The sequence below is a fragment of the Mustelus asterias genome, chromosome 10 (assembly GCF_964213995.1).
Source record: "Mustelus asterias chromosome 10, sMusAst1.hap1.1, whole genome shotgun sequence".
Lineage (NCBI taxonomy): Eukaryota > Metazoa > Chordata > Chondrichthyes > Carcharhiniformes > Triakidae > Mustelus > Mustelus asterias.
In genome coordinates, this window is record NC_135810.1 from 65814437 (window position 1) to 65841463 (window position 27027).

Genomic DNA, 27027 nt, shown 5'->3' on the forward strand with positions numbered 1-27027 from the left:
GCTAAAGTGTGACAGGATGGAACAGAGCCTACAAACGTTAGAGTGCCACAGTAAAAAAGTTCAGGGTAGGCAGAAAATCGTAAAAAGACCATCAAAGGCGCTTTACCAGAATGTTCATCATGTTCATAACAAGATGGATGAAGTGATTGCACAAATAGAAATTATAAGTATGGTCGAATAGCCAATGGAGAAATGTGGTTGCAAGGTGACCAAGTCTAGCAACTAAATATTCAAGGATATTAGATATTTCAGAAGGAAAAGGAGGTGGGGTAGCTCTGTTAATAAAGGGTCAGATCAGCATAATACTGAGAAGTTATATTGGTTCAGAAGATCAAGATAAAGAATCAATTTGGGTAGGGATAAGTAGCAGCAGAGGAAAGATATTAACGATGTGAGTAATTTACATTGGTAAGTTAGTGGCTACACAGCAGAATATCAAGAAATACATCAAGAAATAACGGGGGCTTGCAAGAAAGGTACTGCAATAATCGATGGTAACTTTAAAAATTCACATTGATTGGACAAATTAAACTGGCAAAGGTGGCTTGGAAGAGGGGTTCACACTGTGCATTTGGAATAGTTTCTTTAAATAGGTCTAGAACTTGCCAAGGACCAAGCTATTTTTGATTTGGTAACATAATGAGACAGGATTAATTAAATAGCTCATAGTAGAGGATGCTCTACGTAAGACTGATCACAACATAATAGAATTGCACATTCAGTTTGAAAATGAGAAATGTGGATCTTTGACTACTTTCTTAAACTTAAATAAAGGCAATTGCAAGGGTATAATGACAGAGTTGGCTAAAGTAAACTCAATAAATAGGCTAAATGCTAAGATGGTAGTGAAGCAATGGCAGACAATTAAGGAGATATTTCATAACTCTCAACAAGGATACATTTCATTGAAGAATAACGACTTCAATAAAAGGATGTACCATTGTGGTTAACTAAGGAAGTTAAGGGTGACATCAAATTCAAAGAAAGGACATACAATGCTGCAAAAATTAGTGGCAGGCCAGAAGAGTGAGAAAGTTAGAAACTAGCAAAGAATGACTAAAAAATAAATTAAAAAATTAGGGAGAAAGCGGCACCTACACAGCAATAACCTCCTCATTGATACTCAACTTGGGTTCCAGCAGAGCTACTTAGCTGATTATTATTAGCTCATTATTGCTTTGGTCCAAACATAGACAAAAGAGATTAATTCAAATGGGGTGGTAAAAGTAATTGCCTTTGACATTAAGGTAGCATTTAACTGAGTGTGCCATCAAAGAGCCCTGGCAAAACTGGAGTGATGGTGTGGAGATGCCGGCGTTGGACTGGGGTAAACACAGTAAGAAGTTTAATAACACCAGGTTAAAGTCCAACAGGTTTATTTGGTAGCAAAAGGTGGCTTTTGCTACCAAATAAACCTGTTGGACTTTAACCTGGTGTTGTTAAACTTCAAACTGGAGTGAATCAGGGGAACATATTCTTCGTTGGTTGGAGTCATACGTAGCACAAAGAAAGATGGTTGTGGTGTTTGAGGTCAATCATTTCAGCCCCAGGGCACTGCTGCAGGAGTTCCTCAGGGTAGTGTTTCAGGCTCAACCATCTTTAGCTGCTTCATCAATGATCTTCCCTCTATCATAACTTCAAGCTTGGGGATATTTAGTGATGGAAAGCACGGTATTCAGTATCAGGCACAACTCCTCAGATACTGATCAGGCGATGTCCATATGCAGCAAGACCTGGACAATATCCAGGCTTGAACTGATAAATGGCAGGCAACATTCACACCACACAACTGCCAGGTAATGACAAGCTTCAACACATGAGAATCTAACCATCCTCCCTTGACATTCAATGACATTAGCATCATCAACAAACTGGGGGTTACCACTGACCAGAAACTGAATAGGACTAGCAATATAAATACTATGGCTACAAGAGCAGGTCAGAGACTAGGAGTTCTGCAGCAGTTAACATCTCCTGACTCCCCAAAACCTGTCCACCATTTACAAAGTACAAGTCAGGAGTGTGCTGGGCTACAAACAGAAGTAAAAAAACTGGAGATGCTGGAAATCTGAAATCAAAACAGTTGGTACTTTAAATACTGGCAGAGTCTGTGGAGACAAACAGTGTAGAATATGACCCTTCTTCAGAACTGAAGGAAGGTTGAAATGGGAGGTGGAATACCCTCCACTTGGTTTGATGAGTTCAGCTCCAGCAACACTCAAGAAGCCAGACACGATCAGTTTGCCTGATTGGCACCCCTTCCACCACCTGAAACATTTAAACTCTCCACCACTGACACTGTGGCAGCAGGGTGTACATTATACAACATGCACTGCAACAACTCACCAATGCTGCTTTGACAGCACCTTGCAAACCCACAATCTCTACCCCTGGAAGGACAAGGGCAGCAGATTCGGGTGAAAACCACCCGAATCTGCAAGTTCCCCTCCAAGCCACACACCATCCTGACTTAGAAGTAAATCATTGTTCTTTCAATGCTACTGGATCAAAATCCTGGAACTCTCTTCCTAACAGCACTACAGGTGTACCTGCACCAGATGGACAGCAACGACTGAAGAATTTTCTCAAGGGCCGTTACGGATGGACAACAAATGTTGGCCTTGCCAATGACCTCCGGATCCCATGAAAGTATTTTTAAAAAACTATACATCAGGCAGGCTTATGGAACCTGTCCTCATCATTTCAATCTTTATATTGTGGTATCAATCAGACTGCCCAAAATACATTGTGTTTTTATAAATAAATTCATACCAATCTGAGATGAGTTCCTTCTGTTTCCTTAATGACAACTCATTCAACAAATGGAAACAGGTACTGCATATACATGCACATTCACTTGGGCTTAAAAAGCAGGCAGTTTTTCTAAAATGAAGTGTAGCCAGCCTAATATGATTTTTCTCCTCTCCAGTGGAACATTTCCAACAGTTTTGACATGTTTTCTGCACTATATAAATGCAGCATTTACCCAATGAGATATGCACATTTACTGAAGTAGTAATTGGTCAGGTAATGGGGCAACTGTAGCCGAAGTAACATATATTCGCCAAGATTACATTTTGATACTTATATTTCCAGCAGTCCGTATTTTATCAATTTTTTCTGTTTTGCTATTTCCAACTGAGATCATTTCAAAACGCTCATCAACTGTTCCATGTTTCCTAATGATTTTATGCCACATAATGGCTTTGCAGACGAATACCTCCACAGACTCTATTATTTGAATAAGGGTGACTTGTAGTGGAAAATATGCTACTGCAATCACATGTGTTTACAAACTACATACTTGAGAGACATCGGCATGTTGGGACTGTTTTACATTCTTGTGTGAAAGATGACTTTACTATGTAATACTAACAAAAATGCAACAACTTTAAAGCTAGCACTTAATGCCATAGGAGCTATTAGCATTAAGCCCAAATTACATCAGAAATTCCCTTTCTCAAACAAACTGGCCAATTGTGATTTTAACAAGGATAGAGAGAAATACAGTTTTTTTGCAATATCTTTTTTGTTAGTCGCTTGGACCTCCACCATCTTCCTTGGTCAGCAGAGAAAGGAGAATTTTCACTGATGCTGCCAATTCAGTTCTTTGGCAGACTGACCAATGTCAAAATGTCAGTTCAACTGAAAACGCTACCTTCCCACAGCATCACTGACTTAAGAATGCTGAAATTAACTATTAATTGTGAAGCCTGAGCAGAAGTAGCGACTCACTCTCGGATACAAACTCGCATCTCAGTTAGAAGCTGAATTCTCTATCATTGTAGCTATTTGACAAACACGCACACAGACAGAGACACACACACACATCGACATGTCCAATAGACCAAATGCTGGTAGTTACCAATATTCCTGCATTTATTCTATTGCAAAGAAAGTGATCTCATAACGAGCTTCTCTGGACTATTGTCATAGTTGGGGAACTATCAGAGACCCTAGCGACAGGTAAATATGCAAAATAGGTTAAAAGGTAGGCCGACATGTATCTGGAGTGAGCCAACAGTTTTAGGGTGTTCAAAATAATCTCCCTGCCAGATTGCTATTTTTTAAATGTACAGGGAATACACAGAATTATGTACCTACGAAGAGACCCTTACATATTCCAGTCACAGAGAAACAAAGCAAATCAGCCAGCGCTGCAGGACCATAAGAGCAACCCAGGCATACACATCAGTAAACTTGATAAAGGGACAGGAATAGTCATCCCTAACAAGCATGACTATATCAACAAAATGCACACCATTCTTAATCACAGGTCCAAATGTGTACCCATTGCATCTGCTGCTCAAAATGACGAGACAAGAATGTTTGCTGGATTTGTGTAAGAGCGATGAGCTCCTCTGGTGTGATATACATACAGGATTCGTCCTCACGGCTCGCTGCACCTGTGCATGTATGAGCTGCCCAAGACACACAAAACTGTTGTCCCTTTACTATCTATGGTCAGTTCTGCACAGCAGGAATTGGCCAAATGGTTGGATGAATTATTACAAGCAGTTTTGACAGAGTGAAGGATTGCTTCACATTTTCGGACTTGCATGTCCATAACAATGTGCTCATTTGACATTGCTAGTCTATTCCTCAATGTTCCACTTGAGGAAATTATAGTTATATGTGCTATAGCACTATATCAGGATGACTTAGACCAGCTACTATTACATGAATCAGAAGTCATTGAACTTATGAACTCTGCAACCTGAATTGTGTTTGCTATATTTAAATCCACAGTTGCATGTAATAATTTCCTTACATGTCTTAATGGGCTCCACCTTGCGCTTAAATTCAACTTTGAAATGAAGCAGTCAAATAAATTCCTTTTCCTTGATGTACTAGCTGAGAAATATGCCACGGGTTGCACCACCAGGGTCTACTGCAACTGTTGTGGAGTTCTACAAACTGATTACAGGACTCAGGTACAGGTTATGATCCTTCATTCCAACATGCAGGGAAAGCAGTCTTGAAAGACCCCTAAAACAGCATTCTGCCAAATCACAAATGTTCACTTTATTTATACATTGTTGGTTATGTACACAGAACATTGTTTTAATTCCATTCTTATCCACATATAGGTTTATATTACTTCACCCGAGCAGGCTTGTTATCTCCTCCTAGCCAGGTACTATTTGCCTTCTCCCAGAGACCATACATCACCTTTTTTGTCTTAACTCCTGTCTCTATAACAGTAAACAGTTGGTTCTTAAGGCCTTGTTGCAATGCTGTGCTGATGCAGATACAAGGTTTGTCAGGCAACTCATGCTATTGATATGGGCCCTTAGGGTGTGCAAGGTTCACTGGTCGCTTAAGCATTTGACTAGCATGTGTTCTTACGCTAAGTCAGGAGTATTAGCTCTAACCCCCTTTTACTAAATAAACAAGAAAAGTACAGCACAAGAACAGGCCCTACGGCCCTCCAAGCCCGTGCCGATAACGATGCCCCAAATAAACTACAAAAAAAAACCTTCTGCCCTTACTCAGTCCGTATCCCTCCATTCCCTCCCTGTTCATGTATCCCTCCAGATGTCTCTTAAATGTTGCTAATGTGCCTGCTTCCACCACCTCCTCTGGCAGTGCATTCCAAGCACACACCACTCTCTGCATGAAAAACTTCTCCCGCACATCTCCCTTAAACTTTCCCCCTCTCATCTTGAACCTGTGCCCCCTAGTAATTGACACTTCCACCCTTGGAAAAAGCCTCTGACTCTCCACTCTGTCTATGCCTGTCATAATTTTGTAGACCTCTATCAGGTCTCCCCTCAGCCCCCGTCTTTCTAGTGAAAACAAACCTCTCCACATAGCCAACACCCTCGAGTCCAGGCAACATCCTGGTGAACTTTCTTTGCACTCTCTCCAAAACCTCCACATCCTTTTGGTAGTGTAGTAATCAGAACAGCACGGAATATGCGGCCTGGCCAAGGTTTTATATAGCTGCAACATGAATTCCCAACTCTTGTACTCAATGACCCAGTCGATGAAGACAAGCGTGCCATATGCCTTCTTCATCACATTGGCCACTTGTGTTGCCATTTTTAGGAACTGTGGACCTGCACGTGCAGATCCCTCTGTATGTTAATGTTCCTAAGGGTTCTGCCATTTCCAGCATACTTCATACCTAAAGTTGATCCTCCAAAATGTATCACCTCGCATTTATCCGGATTAAACTCCATCTGCCACTTCTGTGCCCAAGCATCCAATCTATCTATATCCAGTTGTATTCTCTGACAATCCCCAACACTATCAGTAACTCCATTAATCTTCGTGTCATCCACAAACTTACCAATCAGACCACCAACATTTTCCTCTGGATCATTTATATACACTATAAACAACAAAAGTCCCAGCAGTGACCCCTGCAGAACACCACGAGCTACAGATCTCCATTCTGAAAAACACCCTTTCACCGCCACTCTGTCCTCTATGACCAAGTAAGAAGTCTCACAACACCAGGTTAAAGTCCAACAGGTTTATTTGGTAGTAAAAGCCACTAGCTTTTGGAGCGCTGCTCCTTCATCAGGTGAGTGGGAGTTCTGTTCACAAACAGGGCCATATAAAGACACAAACTCAATTTACAAAATAATGGTTGGAATGCGAGTCTTTACAGGCAATCAAGACTTAAAGGTACAGAATGTGAGTGGAGGGAGAGCTAAGCACAGGTTAAAAAGATGTGTATTGTCTCCAGCCAGGACAGTTAGTGAGATTTTGCAAGCCCAGGCAAGTTGTGGGGGTTACAGATAGTGTGACATGAACCCAAGATTCCGGTTGAGGCCGTCCTCATGTATGCGGAACTTGGCTATCAGTTTCTGCTCAGCCACTTTGCGTTGTCGTGTCTCGTGAAGGCCACCTTGGAGAACGCTTACCCAAAGATCACAGGCCGAATGCCCGTGACTACTGAAGTGTTCCCCAACAAAAAAAGAACACTCTTGCCTGGTGATTGTCAAGTGGTGTTCATTCATCCGTTGTCGTAGCGTCTGCATGGTCCTCCCCAATGTCCCATGCCTCGGGACATCCTTTCCTGCAGCGTATCAGGTAGACAACGTTGGTCGAGTTGCAAGTGTATGTACCGTGTACCTGGTGGATGGTGTTCTCACGTGAGATGATGGCATCCGTGTCGATGATCCGGCACGACTTGCAGAGGTTGCTGTGGCAGGGTTGTGTGGTGTCGTGGTCACTTTTCTCCTGAAGGCTGGGTAGTTTGCTGCGGACAATGGTCTGTTTGAGGTTGTTTGAAGGCAAGAAGTGGGGGTGTGGGGGTGGCCTTGGCGAGATGTTCGTCTTCATCAATGACATGTTGAAGGCTCCGGAGAAGATGTCGTAGCTTCTCCACTCCGGGGAAGTACTGGACGACGAAGGGTACTCTATCTGCTGTGTCCCGTGTTTGTCTTCTGAGGAGGTCGGTGCGGTTTTTCGCTGCGGCGCGTCGGAACTGTCGATCGATGAGTCGAGCGCCATATCGTGTTCTTATGAAGGCATCTTTCAGTGTCTGAAGGTGTCTGTTGCAATCCTCCTCATCTGAGCAGATCCTGTGTATACGGAGGGCTTGTCTATAGGGGATGGCTTCTTTAACATGTTTAGGGTGGAAGCTGGAGAAGTGGAGCATCGTGAGGTTATCCGTAGGCTTGCGGTACAGTGAAGTGATGAGATGACCGTCCTTGATGGAGATGCGTGTGTCCAAGAATGCAACCGATTCCGGAGAGTAGTCCATGGTGAGTCTGATGGTGGGATGGAACTTGTTGATGTCATCATATAGTTGTTTCAGTGATTGTCCACCATGAGTCTAAAGGAAGAAAATGTCATCGATGTATCTCGTGTATAGCATCGGTGGAAGGTCCTGTGCGGTGAAGAGGTCTTGTTCAAACCGGTGCATGAAAATTTTGGCATATTGAGGTGTGAATTTGGTCCCCATGGCTGTTCCGTGTGTCTGAATGAAGAACTGGTTGTTGAAGGTGAAGACATTGTGGTCCAGGATGAAGCGGATGAGTTGTAAAATTGCATCTAGAGATTGGCTGTTGTCGGCGTTGAATACTGAGGCAGTTGCAGCAATGCCATCGTCGTGGGGGATGCTGGTGTAGAGTGCCGAGACATCCATCGTGACGAGGAGTGCTCCTGGTTCAACTGCTCCATGTGTGCTGAGTCTCTGTAGGAAGTCCGCAGTGTCGCGACAAAAGCTGGGGGTTCTTTGTACAATGGGTTTCAGGATGTCCTCGACGTAGCCGGAGAGGTTCTCGCACAGGGTCCCAGTGCTCGATACAATGGGACGGCCGGGAGTGTTGGCCTTGTGTATCTTCGGGAGGCAGTAGAGATCTCCAATGCGGGGGTACGTGGGATGAGAGCACGGAGGATACTCTGAAGGTCCGGATCAAAGGTCTTCATCAGTCTGTTGAGTTGATGGGTGTGTTCTTTGGGTCGGATCTGCGGGTAACTGTCTGTAGTGTTCCTCGTTGTTCAGTTGACAGTACACTTCTTGGCAGTAATCCGTTCTGTTCAGTTTGACGATGGCCCCTCCTTTGTCTGCTGGTTTGATGGCAATGTTGCGGTTGGTCTTGAGAGCGCGGATGGCGTTACGTTGTGCTTGGGTGATGTTCGGGGCTGTCTTGTGAGTGCGGCTGATGAATCTGGTGTTGACCCACCTCCTGACGGCTTGGGCATACATGTCAAGTCGTGGGCTTGCAGTACAGTGAAGTGCTGTGTATACACGGTACTAACACTTGCAACTTGGCCAACGTTGTCTACCTGATACGCTGCAGGAAAGGATGTCCCGAGGCATGGTGCATTGGGGAGACCATGCAGATGCTACGACAATGGATGAATGAACACCGCTCGACAATTACCAGGCAAGAGTGTTCTCTTCCTGTTGGGGAACACTTCAGCGGTCACGGGCATTTGGCCTCTGATCTTCGGGTAAGCATTCTCCAGCCGGCCTTCACGACACACGACAGCGCAGAGTCGCTGAGCAGAGACTGGTAGCCAAGTTCCGCACACATGAGGATGGCCTCAACCGGGATCTTGGGTTCATGTCACACTATCTGTAACCCCCACAACTTGCCTGGGCTTGCAAAATCTCACTAACTGTCCTGGCTGGAGACAATACACATCTCTTTAACCTGTGCTTAACCCTCTCTCCACTCACATTGTCTGTACCTTTAAGACTTGATTACCTGTAAAGACTCGCATTCCAACCATTATCTTGTAAATTGAGTTTGTGTCTTTATATGGCCCTGTTTGTGAACAGAACCCCCACTCACCTGATGAAGGAGCAGCGCTCCGAAAGCTAGTGGCTTTTACTCCAAAATAAATCTGTTGGACTTTAACCTGGTGTTGTGAGACTTCTTACTGTGTTTACCCCAGTCCAACACCGGCATCTCCACTCTATGACCAAGCCAGTTCTGTATCCATCTAGCCAGCCCACCCCGAATTCCATGTGATTTTAGTTTTTGTACCAGTATGCCATGTGGGACTTACTTAAGTCCACATAAACTACATCCACAGCCCATCCCTCATCAATTATCTTTGTCACCTCTTCAAAAAATTCAACTTAAGTTGACCTTCCCCATACAAAACCATGCCGCCTGTCTCTAGCTAGTCCACTTTCTTCCAAGTGAGCATATATCCTGTCCCTCAGTATCTTCTCCAAAAGCTTCCCCACCACAGACGTCTGGCTCACCGGTCTATAATTTCCTGGATTATCCCTGCTTCCTTCCTTAAACAAGGGAACAACATTGGCTATTCTCCAGTCCTCTGGAACCTCACCTGCGCTCAAAATGGATGCGAATATAAGTTAAATCTATCTATTTACTGTTGAGAATCATAGAAACCCTACAATGCAGAAGGAGGCCATTCGGCCCATCGAGTCTGCACCGACCACAATCCCACCCAGGCCCTACCCCCACATATTTTACCCGCTAATCCCTCTAACCTACACATCCCAGGACTCTAAGGGGCAATTTTTTTTTTTTAACCTGGCCAATCAACCTAACCCGCACATCTTTGGACTGTGGGAGGAAACCGGAGCACCCGGAGGAAACTCACGCAGACACGAGGAGAATGTGTAAACTCCACACAGACAGTGACCCGAGCCGGGAATCGAACCCAGGACCCTGGAGCTGTGAAGCAGCAGTGCTAACCACTGTGCTACCGTGCCGCCCTCCGGCGGAGAAAAGCATGGATGTTAGGGAACTTGGGGAAATAAATAGTGATGTCTTGAGGAGTATACATATTACAGAGGTGGTGGTGCTGGAAGTCTTAAAGCGCATCAAGGCAGATAAATCCCCGGGACCTGAAGAAGCGTATCCCAGGACATTGTGGGAGGCTAGGGAGGAAATTGTGGGTCCCCTAGCAGAGATATTTGAATCCTCAGTAGCCAGAGGTGAGGTGCCTGAAGATTAGAGGGTGGCAAATGTTGTGCTTTGTTTAAAAAGGGCTGCGGGGAAAAGCCTGGGAACTACAGGCCAGTGGGCCTCACATCTGTGGTGGGTAAGTTGTTGGAAGGTATTTTGAGAGACAGGATTTAGAGACGCAAGGACTGATTAGGGACAGCCAGCATGGCTTTGAGTGTGGAAAATCATGTTTCACAAATTTGATTGAGTTTTTTGAAGGGGTAACCAAGGAGGTAGATGAGGGCAGTGCAGTTGATGTTATCTACATGGACTTTAGCAAGGCCTTTGACAAGGTACCGCATGGTAGGTTGTTGCATAAGGTTAAATCTCACAGGATCCAGGGTGAGGTCGCTAAATGGATACAAAATTGGCTTGATGACAGAAGCCAGAGGGTGGTTGTAGAGGGTTGTTTTTCAAACTGGAGGCCTGTGACCAGCGGTGTGCCTCAGGGATCAGTGCTGGGTCCACTGTTATTTGTCATTTATATTAATGATTTGGATGAGAACATAGAAGGCATGGTTAGTAAGTTTTCAGATGACACCAAGATCAGTGGCATAGTGGACAGTGAAGGTGGTTATCTCGGACTGCAATGGGATCTTGATCAATTGGGTCAGTGGGGTGATGAATGGCAGATGGCGTTTAATTTAGATAAATGCGAGGTGATACATTTTGGTAGATTGAACCAGGGCAGGACTTATTCAGTTAATGGTAGGACGTTGGGGAGAGTTACAGAACAAAGAGATCTAGGGGTATAGGTTCATAGCTCCTTGAAAGTGGAGTCACAGGTGGACAGAGAGGTGAAGGTGTTCAGCATGCTTGGTTTCATTGGTCAGAACATTGAATACAGGGATTCGGACGTCATGTTGAAATTGTACAAGACATTGGTACGGCCACACTTGGAATACTGTGTACAGTTCTGGTCATCGTATTATAGGAAAGATATTATTCAACGAGAAAGAATGCAGAAAAGATTTACTAGGATGCTACCAGGACTTGATGGTTTGAGTTATAAGGAGAGGCTGGATAGACTAGGACTTTTTTCTCTGGAGCATAGAAGGCTGTGGGGTGATCTTATAGAGTTCTATAAAATGAGGGGCATAGATAAGGTAGATAGTCAATATCTTTTCCCAAAGGTAGGGGTGTCTAAAATTAGAGGACATAGGTTTAAAGTGAGAGGGGAGAGATACAAAAGGGTCCAGAAGGGCAATTGTTTCACACAAAGGGTGGTGAGTGTCTGGGACAAGCTGCCAGAGGTAGTAGTAGAGGCAGGTACAATTTTGTCTTTTAAAAAGCATTTAGACAGTTACATGGGCAAGATGGGTCTACAGGGATATGGACCAAATACAGGCAATTGGGACTAGCTTAGGGCTTTAAAAAAAAAAGGTCGGCATGGACAAGTTGGGCCGAAGGGCCTGTTTCCTTGCTGAAAACCTTCATGACATTCCCCTAACGCAAGACTACCTTCACTGGTTAATATACACGTCGGGATTCTTATAGTTCCATATGCTATAAGATCGGCCTAATTGCTAACCTTGTAAATAGGGCCCCGCCATTTGCTCACCATTCGAAATTGACACTGAAATAGGGCGCATCAAAGGCATCCTGCGGGATAATATCTCCCCAGATCAGATCACTTTGTGCTGTAGATCACACAAACACAAGAATGGACCTAAGGTCATCGCTATCAGCTCTGAAAAGTGTCCAGTCTACCTCAGATCACCCTGGAAGGGCAACGTATCTCAAAAGTTTGAGCAACAGGCGAATCTAGCTCTTTCACACTGCTATTCTGCTGTAGCAATACTAGCAGAATTCACCACTGAAAAGGATGCTAAGGTCAAGTCAAAAAGATGTTCTGCCTATTGCACAAATGAGTAATGTGGTATATGACTTTCAGTGCCAGTGTGATGCGAGAAATGTAGGCCATACATCTCAAGGACTTGCAGATTGTGCCCCTGGCAGATTGTATCCCTTCCGCAGTTCACAACAGGAAAGGTACAGCCCGTACCCAACCATCCCTACTTGCAAAACTCAAAAACACAATGTCTGACATTAGATGTGATTTTACAATTGGATAACATTTACTAAATAATCTTTAGTGAACTAAAAATTGCACTGATGACCAGTTGGGCTTACAGCGTGGCAGTTTTTCATGTACTGGAAGCTACATATATTAATACATAGTGGCCATGTTCTTTACAGGCAGAAAGAACATATACACACATGACGTCTGTTTCTGCTAAACAACATAAGTGACAACCATTCGCAGACTCATTCCTCAGAGCAATGCCTTGAGCAATCAGGGTCAAACTGCCTGATTCCAATTTCAAACAAAGCTTGGTAGTTTACTGTCAGTCACCTGGTGCACTCTCCATGGAACACCCCTACCAAACAGTGTCTACTTGCCAACCAATCAGCACTTTCTTCTCATATAATAAATTGTTTATCTCTTACATCAGCATTCTTGTAAAATGTCCTGATGAGTACAAGGTTAAGAGCTTCAACATGTCCCTTGTTTTTCAGAAAGAATAAATTGTTTTATGGGAAATACAAAGGACAGGAAACAGAGCATAGTACCTTCCTTGCTCATTTTCTTGTTTACCAGGAGTTTAATAATGACATTTAAATTTTGCCTGTTAAAACAAGCAGGACAACTGAGTACAGTAGGAAGGGAAATTGGTTTTTAAATAATCAAAGAAATCCTCAAGCATATCCTGCATACAAAACACAAATCCAATCAGTTAACTTCCTGCCCCAGATGAAACTGTGAATTAGTTCTTCATAGAGAGGTGGAAAATGCAAGTATTATCCTATAAATGACAAGCCTAGTAAATTAATCAGTGTTTAGGTCTACAGGATCAGGTTTATTCCTATTTGCAGTCCAAGCAATGCACAAAATAATATTCAGAACGGAGTTACAAAAATGCTTAGCTCATCAAACTGAAATGATTCACCGCTTTACTTTCTTCAGGTAAATAGGAGGAATCACAGCTGCCTTGTATAAAACTGAAAACAGGTAAAGGCTAGACCAAGTCTAAAAATCTAATTTATTTAGGATTGCGATTTTTATAAATATTAAATGCTGCAGCATTTGAAGCTTCACATTGCTCACTGGGCATGACACGAGTGTTATAAGTACAAATGTCCTGTTGCATAACAACAAAAAACTATTTCTCTCTGTCAAAACAGGTTAAAGATGATCGGTTTAAAGCTGTAACACAGAAAATAATCACGTAAAGTGATGGCACCAACAAACCAGTTCAAAAATCTGAGCTTTGAGCTATTTATATTGCACAGCATATGACAACGCTATGTGTATTGGTTCAAGAATGAAATGCAAAGCACCACACTTCAACTGTCAACGATGAAATTCTTTAAATACTTAACATGAAAAATCAAATGCAGAATGTTGTATAAGAGTTTGGTCTAGAGGGATTACCTGAACTCATGCATCATCTAATGATACAAAAATGTGCAGGTGGATTGGCCTTGCTGAATTGCCCCTTAATGTCAGGGGTATTAGCAGGGTAAATGTGTGGTGTCACGGGGGTAGGGCCTGGGTGGGATTGTGGTCGGTACAGACCTGATGGGCCAAATGGCCTCCTTCTGCACTGTAGGGATTCTGTGAATCTTCTGTGAAAAAGAGATCATGTACTGTACACCCAAATTAACCTTCAGAAATGTCTGCCCAGAATAGTTACACTATTTAAGGTGACCATTATAGTAGCTTTCCTTCACAGGAAATTCTCAACATATGAATACGCGACTCATTATAGTGCAAAGTACAACGACATGAGTTGAAGGTCAGGTAATCAGAATCAGGAAAGCAACATTGAAATGGTCATTTAGCATTTTACAGTAATGACTAATGATATAATTCTCAGAACTACCACACTAAGCACCGTATACACGTGCACAACTGGGAACTCAGACAGTTGTTCTCCCTGCAGTAAGTACAAGTCATATACTTTTGGTGTACTTATATTTGGAGATCAAGGAAAATTAAGTGAATGCGATCAGTTAATTTGAGGTGCAAGATCTGGCCACATAAATGCTATACTTTAAAGATTTAATGCAGATTCCTGCCTATCGGATCACAACTTAGTAAAGAAATGGCTCAGAAAAAAAATCAACTCTCAGAATAAAAGCAACATTAAAGTGGAAAAGTTGAGCTATCCAATTTTTCTCATGAAGTAATGAAATCACTTATGGTAACATAAACAGGAGATTGCATTGAGGGAGCTACAGTCATAATTTATGACAACATGCAGAATGGTGCGACTGGCAGAGTTGGAGCTATTGGCTCTAAACATCAGCAGTAGGCAATTATAGACCAGGTATAGCATATATAATTATAAAATAATGACATCTTCCCTCCCCATCCCCCCAATTGTGGAGAAATGCAGTGTGCACTCTACTACTCCCTCAGTTTGTCCTGTCATCTTTAAAGGTCTACACACATGAACTCCAGGTCACTCTGCCCTTTCACACTTTTTAAAACTGCCATTTAGTGTATCTTGTCTCTCCCTATTCCTTCTCCCAAAATGCATCACCTCACAACTCTTAGTATTCAAATTCAATCTGCTACTTCAGGTTCCATTCTGCGAGCCTACCTATATACTGTTGCATTTGATTGGTATCATGTTCACGGTCAGCCACAGCTCCAAGTTTGGAATTGTTGATAAATTTTGAAATTTTACTTTTTATTCCAATATCAAAATAATTTATCTATATCAAACAAAACAGTGGCCCCTGCACTCACCCTTTGGGAAAATCACTGGCTACCATGGGGCAGTTTATAAAAACCATTTACCACAACTTGGTGTTTTCTTTGTTTAAGCCAATCTCTTATCCAAGCTGCCACAGACCTTTATTCCAAGGTTGACATGCTCATCTATTGAAAATACTTATTTTTGACAATGGTCATTACATTTAAACCAACTTAACCTCAAGAAAAAACACAATAGCCTGGTAGCCAGGAAAACAACAAGTTAAACTTCAGTCACAATCCCTATGTTTAGAGAGGTGTTACAAAGTATGGTAGGAGAGCTATGAAATCACAGTCAAAAGAGAGTGATGTAAAGGGAACTTATATATTGCTGAAAAAAGACATTTTGTCAAAACATTTCACCTTGCACTCATCAGGATAATCAGAAGAATACCAATGTCAGGGGAAACAAACAGCTTTATACTGCATGAGAAGAGAGTGCTGATTAGTTGATAAGTAGACTCTGATTGGTAGAGGTCTTTGCCATGGAGAATGTACGTTAATGGTTTCTGACAGTTAACTGCCAAGCATTATTTGAAAATTTAAACCAGGCAGCTTGACTCGTGATTGTCCTGATGAGACCAAAACAAAACGCTTCGATAAAAATGTTTTTGTTCAGCAATATTCAAGTTCTGTGTCTCCAAATGACTATTTGTAAAGGAGACTTCTCAAAGCAGGAACAGAGATGACAATGGAGAGGCGCAGAGCAAGAGAACTTCAAAAAATGAGTGTACACAGTGACAAAAGGAATGGAGAGTGAGAAACTAAAGTGCAAAAAAACAGACACAAGCTATTGATTAACTACCACAATTAGAATTTATTTTTTTAAAGAAACCCATGACATGCATTTAGGATTTTAATTTGGAATATTTTAAACAATAGAAATTCTAGAAACAACAGAGTTTAAACATTGCACAAAAACATCCCTGCAACGTTTCATGTTATTTAATGCTGTTTCGTAATTACTATTTTCCCCAGAAAGTTTGGCATCCTGTTCAGAATTTCAACAGGTCTGTACGAAGCATCAGTAGGTACTCCAACAACAGGTTTATCAGATCAAATTTCTAAAATTTTAGCCTGGTGTTGCCAAAGTATGACAGAAGGCTGCAATAATTAATTCAGGCAATCTTACAACGAGAGAATAAATTAATAATACACATTCACTACACGAGTCTTGTGAATCCTTCACCCCTTGGCCTCACCATTGGAACTCGTCTCTTCAATTATGTAGGCTGTGGATTTCTATTTCTAAACCTTTTTAAAAACCTCCTAAAATCCCACCCATGATTTTGGTATCCCATCCAAATATTGCCTTCTTTAGATCAGCATCCTTTCTTTAAATTGCAGCTCTGTGAGGTGCCTTGAGGCATTTTCTATACTAAAGGTTCCATAGAAATGCAAGGATTATTAGCAGTAACACATCGGAACTGTAAAAACATTTTAACTGGTGAAATACTGGAATAGTTGAGCTCACAGATTGGCAACGGAAGAGGATATTAACACTTCAGTGTTGGCTATGTTAGACTGCTGGTTGTTTAAAGCTGCAATTATAAATACTGTTCTCAGCTGATATTTGTACAGTGAAAGGCAGACCTGTGCATAAATAAGCCAGCCCATCCAAATAAAACAATTTTAATCCACTTAAGAGCAGTTCACACTCCAGCACTCGAATATTGGGCAAGAGTAGTCAGCTGGCAACTTGTTATGAATATAGCAATATTTGATCTTCATAAGACGGAAAACAGTTGGTGGATGGGGAGATTGTAGGAGGGATGGAGTAGGTTCAATGCGCCAAATGGCTTATTCATCATACTCCTGTGGCCTATGTAGTACCGTCTTAATTATCATTTTACATTTGCTGTCCCATCAGTGCCCTTTCCAAACAGATACTGAGTGACTGGAGAACTCAGACAGGGGAGAGCTCAGAGGATTGGAGAGTGTTAAATATGACATTTTTATTCAAGAAAGGTCATAATGACATTCCTACTAACTACAGGTGGGAGAGTTTAACGTTAGTGAGGGTATGGGATGGCTTTAGAAACAAATAATCGGGGGGAAAAAGATCAATAGCCACTTGGAGAGGTTTGAGTTAATTCAGGTGAGCCAGTACAGCTTTGTAAAAAAACAGATCATGCTTGACTAATCAAAGTGAATCATTTGATGAAGTAACAAGAGAACGATCATGAAGGGAATGCAACGGATGTTGGCTCCATGAATTTTAAGAATATCTTTGACGAAGTACCGCATAAAAGACTGGTTAACAAAATTGAAGCTCATGGAATAAAGGTCTGTGGCAGCTTGAATAAAAGATTGGCTTAAACAAAGTAAACAACAAGTTGTGGTTAATGTTTTTTTTTTCAAACTGCTGGATGGTAGCCAGTGATTTTCCCCAAAGGGTCAGTGCCAGGGCCACTGTTTTGTTTGCTCTAGATAAACTATTTTGACATTGGAATCAGTAAAATTTCAAAATTTATCAATGATCCCAAATTTGGGAGTTGTGGCTGACAGTGAGCATGATACCAATCAACTGCAATAGTATATTAGTAGGCTAGCAGAATGGAACCAGAAGTGACGGACTGAACTTGAATACTAAGAGTTGTGAGGTGATGCATTTTGGGAGAAGGAATAGGGAGAGACAAGATAGGCTAAATGGCACAGTTTTAAAAAAAATGTGAAAGGGCAGAGTGACCTGGGCTTCATGTGTGTAGACATTTAAAGATGGCAGGACAAGCCAAAGGAGTAGTTAGAAAAGCAAAACGGATCTTAGACTTCAGAAGTGGGGATATTGATTACAAGAGCAGGACGTAGGCCACAATTAGAATATTGCATCTAGCTCTGGTCACCACAGTTGCGGAAGGATGTGAAGGTCCTTGCGAGTCTATCAAACCTCAGCGCATTGGTGAGACCTGGACAACATATACGAAGCATGAAAAACGGTGAAGTTTTTACCTTCACTGTCTCAGATGTATACTTGGCATCTCTTGACAGGACAAGGTCAACAACTCTGAAGTGTGCTAACTCAATTTGCATAGACTTATTGCAAAACTATCAACTTCTGCGCTGGTTCAGCCACATTCACTAGACGGATGATAGCCGGATACCTAAAGACCTTCTCTACAATGAACTGGCCACTAGCTCTAGGTCTCTTGGGAATCCACATCTCTACCACAAAGACATTTGCAATTGAGATTTGAAGATCGCAGACAGTAATGAAAAGCTCAGCTGGCCAAGAAGAGGACCCGGACAAAATAAAGACCAGTGAATCAAGCACCTTCTCAGCCCACTGTCTTCCTCTGAAGCAAACGCAAGAGACTACCATGCCAGAATGGGACTCCTGTGTCACACCAGGCGATGCTTAACACAGAGTTCAGCACCATTCGCAAATCAACGCTTTACATGATAGAAGACTGCCACCAAACGGGATCCTTGAGAAAATACATTGGGGATTTACCAGAATGGATGTAAGATTTTAGCTACAAATTAGAATGGAAATGCTGAGGTTGTCGCCTTGTGATAAAAGAAATTGGGGTAAAATTTGGCAGATGTGTACAAGATTATGACAGGTTTAGGATGAGCTGGACAAAGAAAAACATTTCCCATTTGTTGATGGTACAAGGACGAGGGGACACTGATTTAAGGTTTTGGGAAAGAGATGCAGGGTTATTGAGGAAGAAGTTTTTTAACACAGCAAGTGGCAATGACCTGGAACTCTCTGCCTAAAAAACTGTTGGAAGTGGAGACAATAAATGATTTCAAAAGGAAATAGGATAGGCACTTGACTGAAATAATTTTACAGGGCTATGGGGATAGAGCAGGGAAATGGGATTGTTGGAGATCTCTACAGAGAGCCAGCATGGCCTTCTTTTATGCCATAAATGACTGACAGTCCAACTTCATTGGACAGTAGCTACTGAACCTGCATCAAAGTCAGGAGTCTCGTGAATCTGGAACCTAGTCATATTAACCACCCCTTGTTGTCAACATCTGTTCTTTCGCACTGACATTCCATATCCAAGCACAAATAAAAACTTCACCATGTAAAGTAAGATATACTATATATTGAACATGAGGACAGACTTCTTTGTTAGAGGTGCTAACTTTCAGATACATTAAACCAAGGCCTTCTCAGGTTGATGTAAAAGATCGTGTCGCACCTGTCGAAAAACAGCAGGTGTTCTCTCAGTGTTCTGCCCAACAAATATACCTCAACAATACAAGTAAAACAGTTTGCTGTTTGTGGGGCCTTGCAAATTAGTTGTCATTTTGTCTATAAATCAATACCTGACTCTAGTTTAAAACTAATTCATTGTCTGCAAAGTGCTTCAAGATATCCTGAGGATCGGAGTTCAAGTTCTTCTTCTGATGGATACTCACCAAGAAAACTGAAACCTCAAAATATTCTCCCACCCTCTTCTCTTTCTAAGACATTTGCTGAAAAATCCAATAACTTTTCACTTAATCTTCATCTAAGCAGACCTTTCCACAATGGAATGGTACACATCAAAAAACAGATCATTTTACAGTGTGAAAAGCAGATTTTCTTCACAGAGGGAATCCTAGGCTCTCTCAAGAGAAAATGCTAAACATGGTCATTTATTTTCAACAAAGCAGAAGTACATTGTAAGATCCAACATTGTTCACAAGAATAGCATTATTCACATATTGTCTAAGAAGTCACATAGCCTGACCTGCCTTTATCCTGTTGTAGGCTTTTCATTTCATTTTTGAAAAAGCAATGCCAGACTGTACTTTAGGCAGGTAATGTTAACAAGCCCTTAAGGACTTGGTGGAGTCAGAAGAACAAAAAGGGAAGCAGACATTGAAATTCAAAATAAAATGAATTTTCTTTTAAGTTCCCAAATGCTTAGCTGGCAAATCAACTATGAATTATCTGTTCAATAATCACTTCCAAAGGGAATTTGATAAATATTTCAAGGGAAGAAAATTACAAGTCAATAGGAAAAGAGTAGAAAAGAGAGACTACTTGAATAGTTTTCAAAAATCCAGTACAAGCACATTGGAGTCCTTCGATTATGATTCCATTCTTTCAAATTTCCAGCATAAATACTGTGGAATACTGGTAACATAAGGCCACAAAAATGGATACTGTAATTTCAAACTTTAGAAAAAAGTACAACTATAAATTGCAAAGAGGCCTAAGTTTGCAGGAATATGGTATGCTCCCAATTTTTAACTATTCTGTACTAAGGCAAGAAAGCTTTGCTTATGCATGTTCCACTTGAGTTGGCTGCAGTTTACAGCAATCCTCCTGACAAAATTGGAGCTATTCATACCTCTTAGAACCATACACATTTCAGCATAGGAATAGGTCATTCAATTCATGGGAGAGAAATTCAGAACAAAACCCATTATCTTAATGTTGCCTCTACGTTCCCTTTCAAATGTTGATCCATTTTTCCCCTTTAAGAATGCAATGTTCGACCTCAATCACTTCCTACGACAAAGTAGATGAACTGAGGCATGTGCACAGTTGGGCAATGCTGCAGAAATGGAAGTAGGCTTTCTCTGTAAAGGAGCTTACGGGCTTGGAATCTCACCTTGTGGTGAGATAGAATATCAAGGTTTCAAATATTTAGGCTCAATCTTGAAATAGCGGGTGGGGAGGGGTGAAATCAGTGGCAATGGTATTGTGTTTTTGATATGGACTGTGGACGATAACTTTAGTCTTCCCAATGTTTAATTGGAGAAAATTATGGCTCATCCAGGACTAGATACATAGGCAATGAAATGTGGAGCATAACAGTGGAAAAGTAGAACTATGTGTACATGTGGAATAAGACCACGTCTTCAAATAATTGCACCAAGGGGCAGCAAGCAGAGGAGGAAAAAGAATGGACCAAGGCCAGATCTTTGGTGAACGATGGATGTAATGGTACTCGGGCAGGAAGAGAAGCAATTACTGGAGAGTTTCCATTGAAATTGTGATTGCTAAAGAATGCAACCAAGCAAGGGTTAGACAATTGAAGAGTGGCAATGGAAAGAGAATGTTATGGTCCATTGTATCAAAGTCAAAAGTTAAAAAGAGGTCAAGGAGTACAAGGTGAGATGGTGCATCATGATCACAGTAACAGAGGATGCCGTTTTGATTAGAACTACTTCAGTGATGTGGCAGGGTCAGAAAGCTAATCAAAAAATTTCAAACATGGCGCTGTCAGAAAGATAGGCTCTGATGTAATGGAGGACAAACATGCAGGGGAGCTGAAAAGAAGGTTGAAGATGGGATTGTAGTTTGCCAGGATAGAGAGCCAAGGGTAGGCCTTTTGAAGAGGGAGAGATGACTAAGATATTGAAATGAAGGGTGCTAGTATCTGAAGAAACAGAAGGACTCAGCAAGTTAATTCCTATGCAGACCAGGAAGGGAAGTTACTTGTTCAGTACTTAATTAAGAATGGGGACAAATGCATAAGTAGGGGGTCTCATAGCAAAATAGACTCAAAGATCATGAAGGGAGACAGGAGAGAATCCAACGGATGTTTATGTTGGTGGACAAGGAAAAGGAGGAATTCAGCAGAGACACCTGAACAGATGGTCTCAATTTTCATGACAAAGAAGTCCATAAGCTTTTCACACATCTTTGAAGATAGTGGAAGTGGGGCTTTGGAAGATGGGTACAATGGGGGAAAAAAATCAATACTATTAAATGATCTTATTAAATGAACTGCAGTGAGCAGTTTTCACAGGAAACAGCAATGCTAAATAATGGATGATATAGTCAAACAAAAGCGTGATGAATGGCCAATGGAACCATGTGTCAGATGCACTCAATTCTCCACTTAACTAGAACTTCAGACCAATATTCAGGGTTTTTCGTACCAGATTAATACCATTACAAAGCACTTTAATTTTCAGAAAATATTATGCCACCTTGATCCAGAACAGCTTCCTTTTGCATTGCACTGGAAGCACATTGATCAAAAATGTTTATACACATTTCAAATATTTAGGGAAGATAGGGAAGGAAAGAAAGGAGACACTGACAGTATCACTCATAAACCTATTATACCATGTAGTAACTCAAGGTGACTCGATGAGACAAGTAACAAACTAAATGATTTATTGATTAAGTAATATATGCAACAAAGAGTTTAACAGCACAACTATGCAGGTCTACTTCCAACAATACCCTGACTCCAACTGAAGCCTTCCAACCCCAGAAATGCAACCCCTCATTCCCAATAGGCCCAGGTTTACGCACTCTATTGGTTCAGGCCTGGTCACGTTGCCCACAAAGGATCATCCCTTAAAAGGGCCATGCCACCACCTAGAAGTAGCAAGGTACAAAGCAATTGAAGGGTCTTTGAATGGGAAAATAGATTTGGTCAGAATTAAGAACAACAGAGAATCTATTACATTAGGTGCATACTACATGTCACAAATTGTGGTAAACAGGGGAGAAAAATTGGAGACAAATTACACTTTACATAGGGCACTTTACATATCCTAGCATTGACAGAAATAGTAACAGTATAAATCATTAGGAAAAGGAGGAATTCCTGAAGTGTGTAGAAGAGAATTTCCTTGATATGTGTAGAGGAGACAGTGTTAAATTTAGTACTAGGAAAAGGAGTGGGGCAAGTGAAGCATGCTTCAGTGGGCAAGCATTTGGGGAACAGTGATAGAAATATCATCAGGTTTAGAATAGTCAGGGAAAGGGACAAGAAACAATTAAGCAGAAACATGTCACACGGAAAGGTCAAAAGAATTGGTGGCAAAACAGTAATTGGAGGCTTATGACAAATGTAAGGTTAATAACACTGTAGATATCGAAGCTAAATATAGAAAGTATAGAAGAGATACAAAAACAAAATTAAGAGGGGCAAATATCAAATGTGTGCATAGCTTAGTGCCCTATTAGTGGCCAATATAGAGTTATCGAATCATAGATTCCCTACAGTGCAGAAGAGGCCATCTGGCCAATCAAGTCTGCACCGACTCTGACAGAGTATCTTACCCACATCATCTCCCCCACCCTATCCCTGTTACCCCACACATTTCCCATGGCTAACCTATCTAACCAATACATCTTGGGACACTAAGGAGCAACTTAGCATGGCCAATCCAGCTAACCTGCACATCTTTGGATATATAAAAGGGAAACGTCTTCTATAAACTTATAAATAATAAATAGTTGTAATGGAAAGGATGGGGCAGGTATTGAACAACAAGGATACATTCTTGTGGTGACAGAGGACATGGCTGACATAAATTAGTACTTACGTATCTATGTTCAGTAGGGAATAGGCTATTACCAGTCTTGTGGTGAAGGAGGAGGTAGTCAAAGAATCACAGAATGGTTACACATAGTAACAATATTCAATAAGGTAAACAACTAGATAAGAAAGGAGGTATTTTAAAGTTTGTCAAACCTCAAAGTAGTAGGCACTCAATTCAGATGTGCTGAGGGAAGTAAGGGTAGAAATTGCGATAGCTTAGGTCATAATCTTCCAGTTCTCCTTGGATTGCAGGCTGATGCCAGAGGAATGCAAATGTTACACTCCAGTTTAAAAAAGGTGACAGGGATAAATCTGACATTAAAAAAAGCCAGTCAGTCTAACTTCAGCGGTGGAAAGACTTTGATAGGCAATGACGTGGGACAAAATTGGCAGTTGGAAAAGTATGGACTAATGAATGAAAGACTGCACTGTCCAGGAAGCTGGTTCACCACCAACTTTTCAAGGGCAATTAAGGAAGGGCAATAAATGCCAACCATATCCACATCCTATAAATGAATGAATACAGAAGTGTTGAAAATTCTCATTTGAATAACTACTCTAATATCAAAGAACAAAGAACAGTACAGCACAGGAAACAGGCCCTTCGGCCCTCCACGCCTGTGCCACTCCTTGGTCCAACTCGACCAATCGTTTGTATTCCTCTATTCCCAGGCTGCTCATGTGACTATCCAGGTAAGTCTTAAACGACGTCAGCATGTCTGCCTCCACCACCCTACTTGGCAGCGTATTCCAGGCTCCCACCACCCTCTGTGTAAAAAACATCCCTCTGATATCTGAGTTATATTTCGCCCCTCTCACCTTGAGCCCGTGACCCCTCGTGATCGTCACTTCTGATCTGGGAAAAAGCTTCCCACCGTTCACCCTATCTATCCCCTTCATAATCTTGTACACCTCTATTAGATCTCCCCTCATTCTCCGTCTTTCCAGGGAGAACAACCCCAGTTTACCCAATATCTCCTCATAGCTAAGACCCTCCATACCAGGCAACATCCTGGTAAACCTTCTCTGCACTCTCTCTAACGCCTCCACGTCCTTCTGGTAGTGCGGCGACCAGAACTGGACGCAGTACTCCAAATGTGGCCTAACCAGCATTCTATACAGCTGCATCATCAGACTCCAGCTTTTATACTCTATACCCCGTCCTATAAAGGCAAGCATACCATATGCCTTCTTCACCACCTTCTCCACCTGTGTTGCCACCTTCAAGGATTTGTGGACTAGGTCCCTCTGTGTTTCTATACTCCTGATGACTCTGCCATTTATTGTATAACTCCTCCCTACATTATTTCTTCCAAAATGCATCACTTCGCATTTATCCGGATTAAACTCCATCTGCCACCTCTCCGCCCAATTTTCCAGCCTATCTATATCCTGCTGTATTGCCCAACAATGCTCTTCGCTATCCGCAATTCCAGCCACCTTCATGTCATCCGCAAACTTGCTGATTACACCAGTTACACCTTCTTCCAAATCATTTATATATATCACAAATAGCAGAGGTCCCAGTACAGAGCCCTGCGGAACACCACTGGTCACAGACCTCCAGCCAGAAAAAGACCCTTTGACCGCTACCCTCTGTCTCCTATGGCCAAGCCAGTTCTCCACCCATCGCGCCACTTCTCCTTGTATCCCATGAGCCTTAACCTCCTTAACCAACCTGCCATGTGGGACTTTGTCAAATACCTTACTGAAATCCATATAGACAACATCCACGGCCCTTCCTTCATCAACTGTTTTTGTCACTTCCTCAAAAAACTCCACCAAATTTGTACGGCACGACGTCCCTCTTACAAAACCATGCTGTCTGTCACTAATGAGATTGTTCCGTTCTAAATGCACATACATCCTGTCTCTAAGAATCCTCTCCAACAACTTCCCTACCACGGCCTATAATTTCCCGGGTTATCCCTGCTACCCTTCTTAAACAACGGGACCACATTTGCTATCCTCCAATCCTCAGGGACCTCACCTGTGTCCAAAGAAGCGACAAAGATTTCCGTCAGAGGCCCAGCAATTTCATCTCTCGTCTCCCTGAGCAGTCTAAGATAGATGCCATCAGGCCCTGGGGCTTTGTCAGTTTTAATGTTCCCTAAAAAACCTAACATTTCCTCCCTTGTAATGGAGATTAAATCAGCTGAAACCTTCCATCCATCTTTCCAACCAACTTTAATTTTGGCATGAGCTCAGAGAATTTGGGCTTAGAGTTTTAATTGTTTGTCCAACACATATCGTTAACTGACAAGAACATAATAAAGAGTCTACATGTGTATCTAATGCATCAATAAAATACATTCTGTCTGCTAAGTTATGATATTCCCATCAGCAAAGAAATGCTTGGTAAAATCATCCTGCTAGGTTGCTTCATTTTAACAGGTTATTTCTCTCTCTCTCCGTGCTTCTTCTTCTATCCATTGTTAACTCTGTTCTGCTCACTTACAATAACAAAACATATCGCATCCGAGAAAAGTTGGAAATCACACAAGCAGGAAATGGATTAAAAATTTTGGATGGTAAATATTCTTAGTGATTACTTCCTTCAAGTACTCACAAGGGGAGACGAGTGATATGCCATCACCAAAAAAGGAGGCAACTGAACAGCAATTAGTGGAAGATATTATTGACACAGCATGATATCCAAGTTGGAGATGTTAACTGTACATTAATTGTCTTTAATTGTATGTAAATGAGCATTAACTGGAATTCACTTGTGTTCTTATAAATATGAACAGATTGAAACGGTGATGGTTGGGTTGGGAGGTGCATATTTGTAATGTGTATCTCTGTAAATAAATGGCGATAATAGTTTACAAAGCGTGGTTCCAATTTTATCCTTCATCACCTGAGTTTCTGGAACAGAACATGGAGCAGATAATGGCTATTTAAAGGCAAAGTTAGAAACTAAGTAAATTTTGTAGTCGGAAATTTAAAATCCTAGAGGAAGCATGCATAAACTGTCAGTGTGTGATGCTGTCCGACATTCTTGGGAGTCTGAATGTCTGACCTGTGGAAGAATGAAATAGACATATGGGCATGGATTACATATCTACCAAGGAGAAAACAAGGTATGGCTTTGGTGCTTCTGCAAGAAGTGAAATCAGAAGCAAAACATGTTGTGAGATGGAGCCCATCAGTTGGATATTGATGAACGTTTAGATGAAATCTACGAGAAAGGTGATTGACTAAATACCTACGAGACATGGTCAGAATTTGATAAACTACAGAGAATAGGTGGTCATTCTAGAGAAGAAAATGTCAGGGACTTACAGATTACAATTGATTAAAATTTAATTTGGGGATCTCTGGATTGGTGCTGGTGTTTAAATCCTTGCTAAGATGTCTCATATGAGCAGGAAACTGGTTCTGATTGGTGTTTGGTTCTCAGAGAAGAAACGCTATCGGATCTGTTGCTTGAAAAAAAAAATTCCTGGGGAAAGCTGAATGAAATGACTGTTCCATTGAAAAGTGAGACCTAGTGTAGTAACAAAATGAATAAAAGACTCAGTGAATGGCCAGATTTCAAAATAAGCTGCATGATGGGTGCAGATATCAATATAACAGAATGATCGAATACAGGCAAACTGAGGATGAAAGAACCTTTAGCAGATTTAGATATTAT

At 41.6% G+C, this 27027-nt stretch overlaps 1 protein-coding gene across 2 annotated transcripts in view; it reads right to left on the bottom strand.

The window, feature by feature from the left end:
* Positions 1-27027, bottom strand: part of tmem135 (transmembrane protein 135) — a 406938-nt gene that overhangs the window by 61933 nt on the left and 317978 nt on the right. The gene's annotated exons all lie outside the window — the stretch shown is intronic.